Here is a 15829-nt window from a genome sequence, read left to right on the forward strand (position 1 = left end):
CTCTCAAGGTCAATTTATTTCACCAATTCATCTCTTTCACAATACTTTATCACCTAAAACTAGCCTCAATAGAACAATTTCTACGACCAAGTTAACTTCTCAACAAATAAGAACAACATAAGAACTCAATTGTTTACATTTTTCAGACATACAAGAACCTTTCCAATGACTATGCCCCATAACATAGTGACAAGTTATTATCATTTAATCCATGATTACACATAATATCCATCCACAGACTAGTTTGCACAACACAATAGGCCACATGTGAGCATGTCTAATGCCCGGTCGAAGGTAACATATATGATCCACATCTCAATGCCTGCTCTCAGAATAAATACATGATCAACAAATATCCAACATCTCACTCGAGGGCTTGATGGTGATAGGGTACACCATAGCGGTGCCACCTTCCATACAAGTCCCTCATGAATATCCCTTGTTGTGTAAGGTGTTTAGCCTCCAAGAGATAGTCACCCCTCATAGGTAGGTAGTGGATCCTAGCTGTTTTCACAGCCTCACATACCTCCATCCTCAAGGTTCCTTGCGTCTACTTCCTCGTATACACCCATCCAAGCCTGTCTCCTACGTTCTTGGAGAGGAATTCACATAACAACACAAGACTAGCATGCGAAAACAACAAGGATAAACCGGTTTAGCCACTAAAGTACAAAAGATTAAAGATAATAATTGTCAATTCCAACAATGAAACAAGAAAATAATTTCCGGATTTGCAACATCAAATCGAGTAAAATCAAGATCGCAAGTTCGTGGCTAACTGTCAAGGTCAAGGTAAAATAAATTGCTGGCCCACAAGATAATAAATAAATAAATAAATAAAAGAAATTCATAAGTGCACATTACATCACTATGTGACTAGTAGCTAGCCACCAACGAGGAAGGAAGGAACAATCATCTAGCTATCCTAGTAGCTCATCATGTGGTGTGACCAAGTCACACATCCACATGGCATGGCAGTGTGCACCTCGGCATCACCCCGCATCACGTCGTCACGTGGCATGGCTGTACCCACTACATAGCGGTAGACCACATGGAAATGTCTACTACATCCCGCATCGTGTCTCAGCACGGCATGGCAATACTCCAAGCGGACAAAGCACGCAATGGACGTATCCCGCATGGCAGTGTACCCCGCGGATAAGGCATGCGCTGGTCACACTCCGCATAGCGATGTTCCTCTCAGGATACTCGCCGTAAGCCAGAGGTATACATGGCTAAGGTCTACCCATAAGTCTACCAACACTAGCCAGTTGGTAACTTATGTAGAATGATAACACGCCTCTCATGAAGACAAGGCAACAAATGCTCCAATATGTAAGGAAATACCACGCCTCTCATGAAGACAAGGCAACAAATGCTCCAATGGAATCCAACAATATGCTCAAAAACTGTCATCTATATGCTCAAGATAAAGGATAGGAATAAGGCTGGCACATATGAACCTCATAAATCGGTTCATCACAAGGGGAAGTATTGAGTACACCTATGTTATAGTTTCATTACAAAACCATGCTTTTCCTCGAAATAGGGAAGCTAAAGTCACTTCGCATCGACATTACTCGTACGCTGTTCATTCTATTTCAAGGAACGGTGACTACTACTACTACCCCTTCACATACTGACTTATCAACAACCCGTGGGTTGGCACTCAGTAAGGGAAACAAACAAGCAACATCACATAGATAGGTATGGGTTCCCATACTCATAAACAAACACATTCCCCATGGTTGATTACTTCACCATCCCATGGGCACACAAAGCAAGTACGGGTTTTCTCACAACACACACAGAATAGCACTATTACTGGTTTAGTCACATTTACGGGGAGTGCTTTACATTATGCTAACATATACTTAAGGGAAATTTTAATTATGCTTTACACATGAATCACCAAACAAAGTTTACTCTAGATCCACGTACTGATATTTTCAACAATTCAAATTTACACAAGGTAATAGCATCATTCTGATATCTTTCTCAATCTTCCCTGAGCATTTTCACTCACATTACTAACTATGCAATTTCCCTTTTTTCAAGATGCAAAAATGTTCCCCTTTTAATTAGAAGCCCAAAGCAACATAAAATTTCATATGCATTATAAGAATTTCTTTAAATCACTGCATTCTAAATAATGTCTCAAAAACAACAATTCCTATATTTTAGACAAGAGGAGGAAAAGAGTTGGAAAATCAACCATTTCCTACGAATACACAAGGATTTCAAAATCACACCATATGCTCGGATATAAGTTTAACATTTGAGTTGCACGGTCTTCATTTTTCTATCTTTTAGGAAGGTTCCAAAACATCCCACATGACATTCCTAATCATTATTGCTGCACTATAATGTTCTAGTTTTCCGAACAAGAATTCAAATAACCAAATTTTCTTTTTGTAATACAAGCCTTCATGAGGACAATCACCATTCGTGATATGATACAATACAATAAAACATAGAATCTAACATTGAAAATTTATAATACGTCAAGGAGGTAATGAAGGGCTATCTACTAGATTTTACACATTTAGTGCATACAATTCCACAAGTCTTTTATTTACTCCTTTCGAAACATAATAAGGCCATTATCAAATTCCAAAACAAGTTAAATGGTGCGTCATTTAATAGGTCCTAATCACACTATTTGAATAAGCACATAATACAATCTTTTGAGAAGCACATCAATTTACTCTTGAAGCTACTACAGTATGTCCTCTTTTGGTTTTCCTTTCACATCAAGCAATTTGCACAAAATCAACTATACACATTTGAAGCACCTTACTTAAGATGAAATTTGATTATATTACTCCTACCAAGCACATGGAGCACCCTTTAATGCAAACATACAATTTTCTATCATTAACCAAAAATTAACTCCTAAATCAATCCTTTTCACAATCTAAAGCACAAAAACGTTATGAAACTCACACAAGGCTCAAGAAATATCATCCTTTCTCTTGCTATTAGAAAACTTAACTAAGAGGTAACTACACATATCAATTCATTTTAATTTACTTTGAGAAAGAGAAAAGAAGATGAGTCATAATCACTCAATGTACTACATGATAAGCATTAACATTTGTCATACTAGTCCTTAAAGTGGACAATCATTAAAATATAGCCAAAACCACAAACAACACATTTCGTACTTTTAGGTTCAAGATATTAACAACCAACTCAGATGGATTAGTCAAAGAGGAAAATAAATCGAAGATAAAGGTACATACGACTCCCTTTTGGAGTAAGAGAAATCGTAGACCAAGACCTCATTAAGCAGACAAAACACCTATAATTATTCCCAAAACACCCACATCATTGAGGTGAAAACAAAGTGTGAACACACACATTACACACAAGTACGGTTTGTTAAATCACACCCACACATCAAGGTGGACAAGCACACAACCTAAGGTGGATACACACACACCAACTAAGAGCACAAGTGAAACCAGAGATCCCAGTGTTGCAACATGGGCTCTGATACCAAATGTAATGCCCCGCCAGGAAACCCCGAAGGGTTTAAGTTTAAAACACTCAAATAGAGTGTAAAATTTTTTTTTTTTAAATATAATTAAGTGCGTTAATGAAACGTTACAACGTTAAGATAGTTTGAAGTTGTCTCCGTACATAATTAAACACAACATTAAGATACATTGTAGTTATCTGTCAACTTAGTTATCAAAGTGGAAGGCTCAAACAATCCTAAGGAGTTTCCTAACGTGATTACATAATCTTACCTAACTCGACTTGCGTCTTTAGACCCATTAATCTGGATATCTTAATTACGAGATCAAGCATAGATCTTAATTATATATGTGTTCAATGCTTTGAAATCTTATAATTTTAGGAAGCGTTCAATTGCTTTGGTTACTGAGGGGGCCATCGAGAGGTTAATTACTCAAGCACTTTGATTCGAAATTTCATTGGGAGGTCTCCAAATAGGTTCAAGCGTTTTAAATATAACAAAGTTCATTCATTAGAGTTTTAAAAAAAATAACCATCCACACTTGACATCATCCTTTAATGCTATAAACGTACTTAATGAGATTCATTCGTTTAGGATTAAACTACTATTAGTAAAACGAGGATTCCATCATTTGATTTTAAAGTATTCACTCACATTTGATATATTTATTATTTTATTTTTTTTAAATGTTAAAAGGTATGGTTAGTAGGAAGAATTCGTTCCTTAAGGATTATCTACTATTAATAGAGTGAGGTCCCTTTATTTGATTCCATGCGTAGCCAACTAATGAATTGAAGTTCTTTTATGAAAGGTAAAATATGAGTAGCCATGGAAATTCATTTGAAGTTTTAATAATACTACTAGATGGCTAAAATCATTACGTTGAAAATGTATTAGAGCCACATGAGTTCATCCTCTAACTTTAAGATATAGTTAGCAAGATAATATTTACCATTTCAAGATTAGAGTATAAGTTCCAAGAGATGTTCTTCCATTAGGATTGAAATACAAATTATCCTATTGCACATCACTCTTTTTTCTTATTGTTAAATGAATATAAGGTGAGAGAGATTCTTTTATTAGATTTAATGTATCAACAACTAATTGAATCCCTTCTTTCCAGTTCATCTTTAACAATCATAAGGAAATTCACTTGTTGGGGTTATAATTATGGTGGACTAGTTGAGTTTCACCAATTATCAAGTTAAATTTCGGTAAGGTAGATTTGTTAAGATTAAACGTAATTGACCAAACAACTATATCCAATATAATGAAACATAATTAACATGACGTTTCCCATTCTAGTTCAAACTTAGCGAACATGAGGGATTCCTTTTATAAACATTAACATATGGGTTTTCTAGTTGGGTTCACCCGGTTTTAGAAGTAATCTGGTGAGGGTTAATGATTAAAATTACAACATAAATTACTAAGTATATTCATTCAATACACAACATGAATATTTGATTGAGTCCACACGATTATCAATTTAATCCGGTGAGGATTATTGTTAAGATTAAAACGTGAAATAACTTAGCAAATTTATCCTATGTAATGAAACATAACTGACATGGCGTGATTCATTTACTAAGGTAAAAGGATAGATATTTCTATGATGTTCTTCTTTTAAATTTCGATCTAAGAATTGTGACAAATTTTTTTAACTTTGTTATTCCCTTTTTACATTCATTCCATTAACATTCTTTTTAACAATTAATCCAATGAAGTATTTCTATCTAGATTTCTTCCACTATTACAATTCAAATTAACATTACCCAATTACCATTTCCACACTTTAATTTTTTGCAATATTTAAATACCATGCCATATTCATAATTCACAATGTTTTATGAACTTAAATAACTACAGTTATCCATATGAATAATGTTATGCATTTAAATTCGAATTCATTAAACTTCCACCATACACTCATGCAAGATTACATCCTTTCATGATAATTCAAAACATAAAACAAGGCACGCTATAAACATCGCATAACACAGATATGATCTCGGAGTTCACCCCGGATGGGCTACATCTCCGGGTCTGCTCAACTGCAAGACCCCTTTGGTATTATATATAGTTAAGGATACATATTTACATGTCTTTACAATCTTGCCTTTTAGGCGATCACAACCAACTACAATGACAATTTCAGTCAGTAAAAACAACTCTACAAGTTTTCCAACTAAGTTCACATAAATGTAAGCATTTCTCATTCGGGTATTTTACTTAATCCTTAGATACACATCACTGACATGTTGGTCTGGAACTATACACTAGCACCCCCCCAACAATTTTTAAATTCCCTTGCATATATATAAAACAAGTATATGTAAATCTGAATTTATATCTATCCGATTAAAATTATTGTCTGAACACTAAGGGGTAATTCACGGGATATATATTCGTTACGAAGGGGCCAAAAGCCACATATGGTTATTATTATATGTTGATATAAGAAATTCCTAAGATATCATTTGTTAAATATCCACATTTAACCATAGTTTATGATTAGTAATTATCAATGCCAGAAATATAATTCAGATTGTGGCAAAAAGAAAGCATGTATCTCTATATGAGTTTTCGAGCTTCCGAAATTCTAAATTCCATATATTAATCATTACTCAGCTTAAATAATATTAACTAAATAAGGAGAAAAGTCTAAATTTAGAAAATAAAAGGAACTCCATATAAAACCAATATAATTTCTCCCCTTTTTTTTTTGTTTTATTAATTTATTAAACATATCCGGAATTTATTATTTTAATGTTTCTTTCGTTTAAAACAATTGAAAATAAATAAAAAAAAACTACTTAATAAACAAAAGTTTTTTTGTTTTAAAAAGAAACGCATATTGAACTGGGGTTACCCACGTGGAATACCACGTGGGCCCCCTTGGTAGCCACGCTACCATTGGTAGCGCTGCTACCAACTGGTAGCAGGCCGCTACCCTTGGTAGCGCTGTTACCAGCTGGTAGCAGTAGCTACCATGGTAGCGATGCCTCCTCCCAGCGATGGGGGGGGCATAAAAGGCTCTTTTTTTTTTATATTTTTTTTTTAATTTTATTTTAATTCGTTTTCTATCAGAAACCCCCTGGTAAAATCAACAAAACCCAGACCCAGTTGTTAGTCTGCCAGCATGCAGTCAGAATTTGCCAAATGAATATATATAGATATATATATATATTTTTTTTTTAAAAACAAAAGAACAATATAAGTAAGTAATACAACAAAATGTATGATTATCTCACCAACAACACAGTCTGAAAACACAAATTTAAAGTATTTTCCAGCAACCCCAATTTTGAAAAAAAAACAAACACACTCACAGCCATTCCTCCCTTTTTTTTTTCTTTTCTCTCTTTTTTCATTCTCAGAATATTATGGATTTCAAAGGAGGGCAAAATAGAAGAGTCTTTGAAGAATAACCAAGCCTTCAACCAACTGAAAAACTAAATCTTAATAAACAATCCTGGGTAGCAATCCTCTCTATTTCTCCAGCATTTCATGGAGGGCATAACAATAATCAAAAGGGTAGATTAAAATTTCTTACCTCCAAACGCTTTCCAGGAAGAGATTTTGATGAAGATGAGCTCCCAAATCAGCTGCTCCCATCCCTCATCCCTCTCCAAAATCCCCCAATCTCCCTTGCAAGAACCATGTTTTTCCAAAAAAAAAACCAAAGGCCAAGAAGCCCCCAAAATGCTTACCAAACAAGATTAAAAAGAAAACCCTAATTTTTGCCCTAATTTCAATTTTGAAATTAGGTATTTATTTTTAAAAATAAAATGATTGAAAGTCCCAAATGGAAGTCATTCATTACCATTATTTATTAATCTTATATGCTTTCCCCTATTAAAATTAAAATGCTTCTTTTTCTTATTGAGTTTTAAATTTTAATTTCTTAATATCGATTTAGGCCTACATTTATATTTTGGGACTACTTACCGGGTAAGGCGTTTTGATTAAATTTTAATTTTCTAAAAATCAATCTTTTTATACTATATCAACTATACAAGTAAAAAAAAAAGAAATAATTTCATTTAAATAATAATAATTTATCCCTTTTCTTCCAAAATGCGAAAATGAGTAATTTAATTCTATCTCTCCGATGACTTTAAAATTTTTCCTTTCTAAAATGCATAACTCAATAAATTTGTTATTTTAAAATTAGCTATTAAATTAACTTGCTATAACATAATAATGCGACATTTTTAAATAAATGACTAATCTAATGCAAGAGTCTTGTTTCTTCTAATTTCTCAACTATAAATGCATAAATGTTACAAATGCATATATGAGCACATTAACCCCAGTTAAATACCTTAAGCTTGCTACAATAACAATTTAAAACAATCTCTTTAAATTAATGATTAATCATATGAAGAAACTTCCTATTTAAATTTCCATATCACTAATGTGCACGTCTACTCATAAATTTGAATTTAATACTTAGGATAACAAACCTCACTTACCTTGCGCAGGACACGCAAATCGAGGAAGTCCCCCTAGTCTCTTGACACGCATCCCAATGAAAAGCAAGCCCCACGAATCCACGCACGATGCTCACCTAACCATGGCTAAGGCAAGATGAGAGTTATATGACCACTAAATCCGAATTCAAAAGATGAAGGAGCATACTCAACCTTGCAAATTCCAAAGGAGGTGAACCTTGCCCTAAGCGGTGTTGTACCTGCAATCTCCTGCACCCATGAATTCATACAAGCATGCATATACATATACATATTCAATGAAGGCATTAGATCAAGATTTATCTCAAGGGTTAGGAAACAATTACATTTACACGAAAATCGATGCAAAAACACAATAATAAGTATGCACAATTTATTTATATTATCTAAACTACACGTTGCATGTCGGTTAATCTACCATTCAAGAATGCCACATAGGAAGTCAATCATGGTTAAACGGGTTTTAAAAGTCTAACTAGGGTATGGGCATTACATTAGGGTTGATGAAAACTTTGAGAAACCTGAGGAAACTGGTAGAGAGCATGTAGGAGATGAACCGGTAGTAACCTTCTAGGAACCAGAAGCAAATCAGCCCAATACCAGTAATTGTGCTCCTACACCGGTGGATGCTAATGCTGATGAAGATGAGGATGAAGAAGAAAAGCAAGAGGAATCTATTAAGAATATACCTAGGTATGTCAAACTCAATCATGATCCAAAGCAGATCATAGGAGACAAAGATGCAGGAATTCTTACAAGAAGAAAGGTTAGAGAAATCTCATGTATGATTTTTGAATTTGAGCCTAAATCATTCAAAGAAGCACATAAAGATGAAGATTGGATCAAGGGAGTGGAAGATAAACTTGACCAGATAGAGAAGAATGGTACATGGTCTTTGGTACCCAGACTGGAGCATAAAAATGTCATTGGAACCAAATGGGTCTTCAGAAATAAGCTTAATGGGGATGGCATAGTGGTAAGGAACAAGGCCAAACTAGTGTGTAAAGGATATTCCCAAGAAGAAGGGGAAGACTATGGAGAAACCTTTGCTCTAGTAGCAAGATTGGAAGGAGTTCGTATGCTTCTTGCATATGCAGGTTTTAAAAGATTTAAGGTATACCAAATGGATGTAAAATCTGCATTCTTGAATGGAATACTTGAAGAGGAGGTATCTATAGAGCAACCAGATCAATTTTCCCTATCAGAAGACAGTGACATGGTGTGTAGGCTACATAAAGCCTTATATGGACTAAAGTAGGCACCTAGAGCATGATATGAACTCTTGCACTCCCATCTTGTGAAGATTGGATTTGGAAGAATAAGTGAAGATAGCAGTATCTACTTGAAATTAGAAGGAGATCAGATTTTGATCTGTGAAGTATTTGTTGATAACATAATCTTTGGTGGAGATGACAAGATGAGTCATGACTTTGCAAATGAGATGAAAAATGAGTTTGAGATGTCACTCATAGGGGAGATTAAGTTCTTCATTGGACTGCAGATTTAGCAAATGAAAGATGGAATCTTTATTACTCAGTCCAAGTATGTCAAAAAGGTGTTGAAAACCTTTGGCATGGAAGACAAAAAACTGGTTGGTACACCAATGGTGACCGGTTGTAAACTATCAAAAGAGGATGACTTAGCATTGGTAAATGAGAAGGAATACCGATCAATGATTGGTAAGTTGCATTATGTAGTGCATAGTAGAATGAACATTGTACATGTAGTGGGTATTACCACTTGGTTTTAGCAAAGCCCAAGAGAATCCCACTTAGTAGTAGTCAAGTAGATTCTTAGATATCTGAAGGGAACTATTGACTATGGATTATGGTATCCATACAATGATGATTTCAATCTGAAAGTGTTCATAGATGCTGATTGGGATGGTAATGTGGATGACTAGAAGAGCACAACTGGTGGTGCATTCTTTCTTGGTGGTAGACTGGTCTCATGGATGAGTAAAAAGCAAAGTTGTATCTCTAAGTCTACAGTAGAGGTAGAGTATGTTGCAACTTTTATGAACTGCACCCAGACTATTTGGATGAAGCATGTATTGAATGGCTTCAAAGTTCCTATATCTGAACTCGTAATTATACTTTGTGACAATACAAGTGCAATTAACATTTCCAAGAATGTAGTTTTACATGCTAGAACCAAGCACTTTGAACTCAAGTATCATTTCTTGAGGGAAAAGGTTTAGAACAAAGAGGTAGTATTGGAACATGTTTCCAGTAAGGAGTAGTTAGTAAACATATTCACCAAGCCTCTACCGAAGGCTACTTTTACCTATCTGAGAGGTGAATTAGGGGTGCTGCCCCTTGAAGAAGTAATATAAAGGTGTGTGCTCCACATTAGTCAAATCTTACTTTGATATATCTTTTCAGGATTGATGTGTTGAAGGATGCTACTCCTCAAGTGGAGTACCATAGCAGAATAGGGAAACTTTTGCCTCCACTTTGGCATTGTTGTCAAAGGGGGAGAAGATGTGAAGTGAAGAAGATATCTGTAGTATTAAGGAGAAGATGTGATGCAGAAAGAGAGATATCTTTGTATTCTTTGTATATTGCCATCAATGCCAAAGGGGGAGATTGTTGGTATATGTGTAAAATATGTTGATATGATGATATTGTGTTGTCATTGATGTCAATATGCTCAAGAGAGAACTGGTAATATGCTCAAGAGAGAACCGGTAATATGCTGAAAGAGAATTGGTAATATGCTGAAGAGTGAACCGATTATATGATGGAGAGTAAAGAGGTTTATTGAAGTTAAGCAACTGTCAAAGTGAACCGGTAGAATGATGAGAACCGGTATATGTGCTAAAGGTGAAGTGGTTTAATATGGTATGACTATCGGTTGGTAGTCTCAGCTTCAAGGTTTTCGGTTGAAGTGTTTTGAGCCTGTGTGATTTAACCGATGGCATTGTGTGATGAGTTAGCAGTGTAATGGAGATCAGATCATATTGCCAAGTCAGCCTCATGCGCATGAAGGATCTTGGATGAAGGGGATTGATCCTATCTACCTCGGGAATGAGCAAAGTCCCTGTAAATGGTGGAGAACACATGATGGGTTATCACCTCCAAGAAGTGATTTAGAATGAATGATGGAGAATGTCTTAAGATCTATTCAAGACCATTATATTCAAATGCAAAGTGTTCAATGGTCAGGATTGAACTGACTGAATTGCTCAACCTAAATGATTAGGGTTTAGGGTTTTTGTTACTGACCTATCTGTTTCCTATAAGTTCGATGTTGTGTTTCATGTTGAAGTTGTTGGCAAATGTTGTGTGTGTATCTAAGTGCAAAGATATGTGATTCTTGCCAGACCAAATAAGAGGGTTGATACCTACAGAGTGTGTATGCAGAAGAAAGGAACTAAAGTGGATCTGCATTGGCATTAAAGTGCTATTACCAGATTATTGTAATACCTGTTGATCTCTAACCACTTCAACAGTTGGAAAATCCCTTAATAGGGTAGCTTTAACCAGCTTGTTGTAAATCCTTTAACAGAGTGACTCAAAGCCATTGGGTTCATGAAATCCTCTAACAAGGTAACCTCTAATAGGGTTTAACCCTTAACTGGGTATTCTAGCCATCCCTTAATCAAGTGATCCCTAACAGGATTGGTTCTTAATAGAACCTGTTGTAATAGTCTTTAACCAAACTAGGCTCCTAATAGAGTGGACTTCTAAAGAGTTCAAAAATAGCTTGTGGGTATTCATCCCCACCTATGATGTGAAAACCATGTTTCCTCATTATTAGGCCTTTGGTAGTGTGAAAGGCTATATGCCTACTAGGTGCACAGATGCACTAGTAGCACAATTTATCTATCCTAGATGGTTAGCCACTCATCATAGGTGGCCCCAAAAAGATGAGTTGCCCATTTATTTCTGCAAACAATTGTTTGCAGAGTTTTATTTGTTGGATGATGTTTATTACACTGATTTTCCAAAACATGTTGGGCAAAGGAAGGGTCGATTTTCAGATAAGTCTAGACAACTAGGTGCACCCCTGCCCATTAATAAATGGGCATTGATTGGTCCAAAACTTGTGGTTCTTCCCAAGAGTACGGACCTAGCACATGCTACAAATAGGGTACCAAATGACACTCAATAGTCCATATTTTCCAGTATTGCTACTATAACCACATAGGTGGATGAGATGACATTAGATTGGGTGGGTAGATATTTGTTGCACTCTCATACTAGCATTCATAATGCATCAGTGAGATGATCCATATGTTTGTGTAGACATACCATCATCGATGGATTCTACACGCATGCATGACATAAATCCTTTATGGTAGACGAGCACATGCTTATCCAATGATCTCTTGGATACCTATTAGGTCATTGCTATGGATCATGGGATCCCACTATAGGATACCCCATCATTTGTTAGGCGTGCACTTGGTAGACTGGGTGCATCTACCCGTGGTTGTGAGCGTACAGATTCTCAGCCTACTGCTACTGCACATCCTACTGCCTCACCCCAACATACAATACTTGGTTAGGATACACCTCCTCCTCCTATTTATACACCAATTGATCAAGCCACAATACCTGATACTGGATTTTTGGGGATGTTCACTACCATGCTTATGGAGCTAGACAGTGAGGGGGATCATGTTGCAGTGGGCTCCTTGCATGATTCTGACATCAACAGGATCAGACAAGCCTTACATGCTATAGGAGAGGTATGAAATATATGATATATAATTTACTAATTTTAATTTAGATATTTTATATAGATACTTGATTGTACACATGAATTGCATAGATTAGATTAATTATATATATATATATTGGATTATATTTTTTGAACTATATAGGGTATCACATTAGGATCGATGTATGGAGATTTGGATGCTACCACTAACCCAGTTGTTCATCAGGAGACATAGGTATACATAAAGTTTAAATTATTATTATTTTGTTTTTAAGTTCTATTTAAATGGATATCTAGGTGTTGATTAGATTAATTTATTGAGATATATATATATATATATATATATATATATATATATATATATATATATATATATATATATATATATATATATATATATATATATATATATATATATATATATATATATATATATATATATATATCCAACAAAATGTGTGCATTATCTAGGATGAGCAAGCTTTGTGCAAGATGAGCCATTCATCCTGCAAACATTCTAGAGTCCAACATGCGCACGATGGAGGTGTTAGAGACCCCAAGGTATGTTTATCTACAACCTTGTGTACATGTACATGTTCAAGTAGATTATATTTAAATAATAATGAATGTTTAAATAATGTACATGTTCAAGTTCATGTGTAATTTATATTGGAAGCATAGGGGGTGATGTTTGAGGATTTGCACATTGCCACCAACCTTGTTCATCATGAGACACATGTGCATACATTATAAATTTAAATTAATTGAATCTTAAATATTTAATTTCTATTTTTAAAGGGTTAGTTTGCAAGTTATGAATATATGTGTACACATGTATATCTAACAAAATTTTAACATTATAGGATGCACCACTATCATGCAAGTTGAGCTCCTCATCACATAGACATCCTAGAATCATGCATGCACATGGTGGTGATGTTAGAGACTCTTCAAAGGTATGTTTGTCTACGTACAAATGCTCATAATCTATGTTACTTAATTTTTTTACTTTAGTACATTCAAATTAAATGTTTAATGTATGATTTTATGCGTGCATACTCTATTGTAGGCACATGGATCGGGACATGCTTCAAGACAAGGACCCAAGTGACCCATTCTTTATATGTGTGTGTGTGTGCATGTACACACATTTTATATACATTTCATATGTATTTGTACAAGTGTACTAGACATTTCATACATGTGTATTGTACACATTTCATATGCATATGTGTACTAGATATTTATTTTCCATATTTCATGTGTCTGTGTGTGTGTGTATGTGTTAGATAGATCTACATTTCGTACTACTTTTTACATTTATATATAGATAGATTACTTTATGAAAGTTAAGTGTTTAAAGGATAGAATCTCTAAGTCATTTGAATTTAGTTAAGTGTTCTAGTTGATTGTACATGTGTATGTGAAAGTTAAGTGTTTATGTTTATTTTAACTTTGTTCATTATTAAAGAAATGTAGTCATTAAAATTTAATTTAGTTGTTCATTTTAGTTAAGTATTTATGTACATGTTTAATGAACTTACTTAAAAAATTTAATATCCCCTTAAGACCACTTAAAACACCTTAGGACAACATAATTAGATGAATCCAAACAACTTAATTAAATGAAACAATGTATGTGTAAATATAAATGAAATGAATGTACATAGATGAATAAAATGAATCCATGCATGTGTAAAAATATAAAAGAATCAATCCCCCTAAATATCCCTTTAAATCCCCTTAAGACCACTTAAAACACCTTAGGACAACTTAATTAGATGAATCCAAACAACCTAATTAAATGAAACAATATATGTGTAGATATAAATGAAATTAATGTATGTAGATTAATTAAATGAATCCATGCATGTGTAAAAATATAAAAGAATCAATCCCCTTAAATATCCCCTTAAATCCCCTTAAGACCACTTAAAACACCTTAGGACAACATAATTAGATGAATCCAAACAACTTAATTAAATGAAACAATATATGTGTAAATATAAATGAAATGAATGTACATAGATGAATTAAATGAATCCATGCATGCGTAAAAATATAAAAGAATCAATCCCCTTCAATATCCCCTTAAATCCCCTTAAGACCACTTAAAACACCTTTGGACAACATAATTAGATGAATCCAAACAACCTAATTAAATGAAACAATATATGTGTAGATATAAATGAAATTAATGTATGTAGATTAATTAAATGAATCCATGCATGTGTAAAAATATAAAAGAATCAATCCCCTTAAATCCCCTTAAGACCACTTAAAACACCTTAGGACAACATAATTAGATGAATCCAAACAACATAATGAAATGAAACAATTTATGTGTAAATATAAGTTAAATGAATGTACATAGATGAATTAAACGAATCCATGCATGCGTAAAAATATAAAAGAATCAATCCCCTTAAATATCCCCTTAAATCCCCTTGAGACCACTTAAAGCACCTTAGGACAGCATAATTAGATGAATCCAAACAACATAATTAAATGAAACAATATATGTGTAAATATAAATTAAATGAATGTACATAGATGAATAAAATGAATCCATACATGTGTAAAAATATAAAAGAATCAATCCCCTTAAATATCCCCTTAAATGCCCTTAAGACCACTTAAAACACCTTAAGACAACATAATTAGTTGCTCATTTTAGTGAAAATATATATACATGCGTAACTATACATACAATATAATTAAATGAAACTATAAATGTGTAAATCAAAATTAAATGAATACATAGATGAATAAAACATGTAAAATCAACGTATAAAACGTAAAATAAATGCATCAACAAAACTAAATTTCTACAAGTTATCCAAATTGCTACACATGTCTAGAAATATCTATATATATATATGAGTTTATCAAAATAAGACCTATCTAATATACTTTACTTATTCAAACATGACAAGTGAACTTAAAGCTTGTGGTACATATAATCGGGATCCTCCCTATATTTTATAATTTAAAATTTTTTTTCATGATCTTCAATAGGCAACCTCCACTTTTGGTTGCCACGTCCTCTTTTTGACAATGTCTCCAACTACAATCTTGTCTCTATTACTAAGTGACTGCAGTGTAGAACTTTTTGGCCAGGCATATAATGAATGAATGTTACACCATTTGTATTAATCTTTATTTGTTGATAATAGGTGCCTTCAACAACAACTGAACCAGT

The sequence above is a fragment of the Cryptomeria japonica genome, chromosome 5 (genome assembly GCF_030272615.1).
Source record: "Cryptomeria japonica chromosome 5, Sugi_1.0, whole genome shotgun sequence".
In the NCBI taxonomy this organism is placed as follows: Eukaryota; Viridiplantae; Streptophyta; class Pinopsida; order Cupressales; family Cupressaceae; genus Cryptomeria; species Cryptomeria japonica.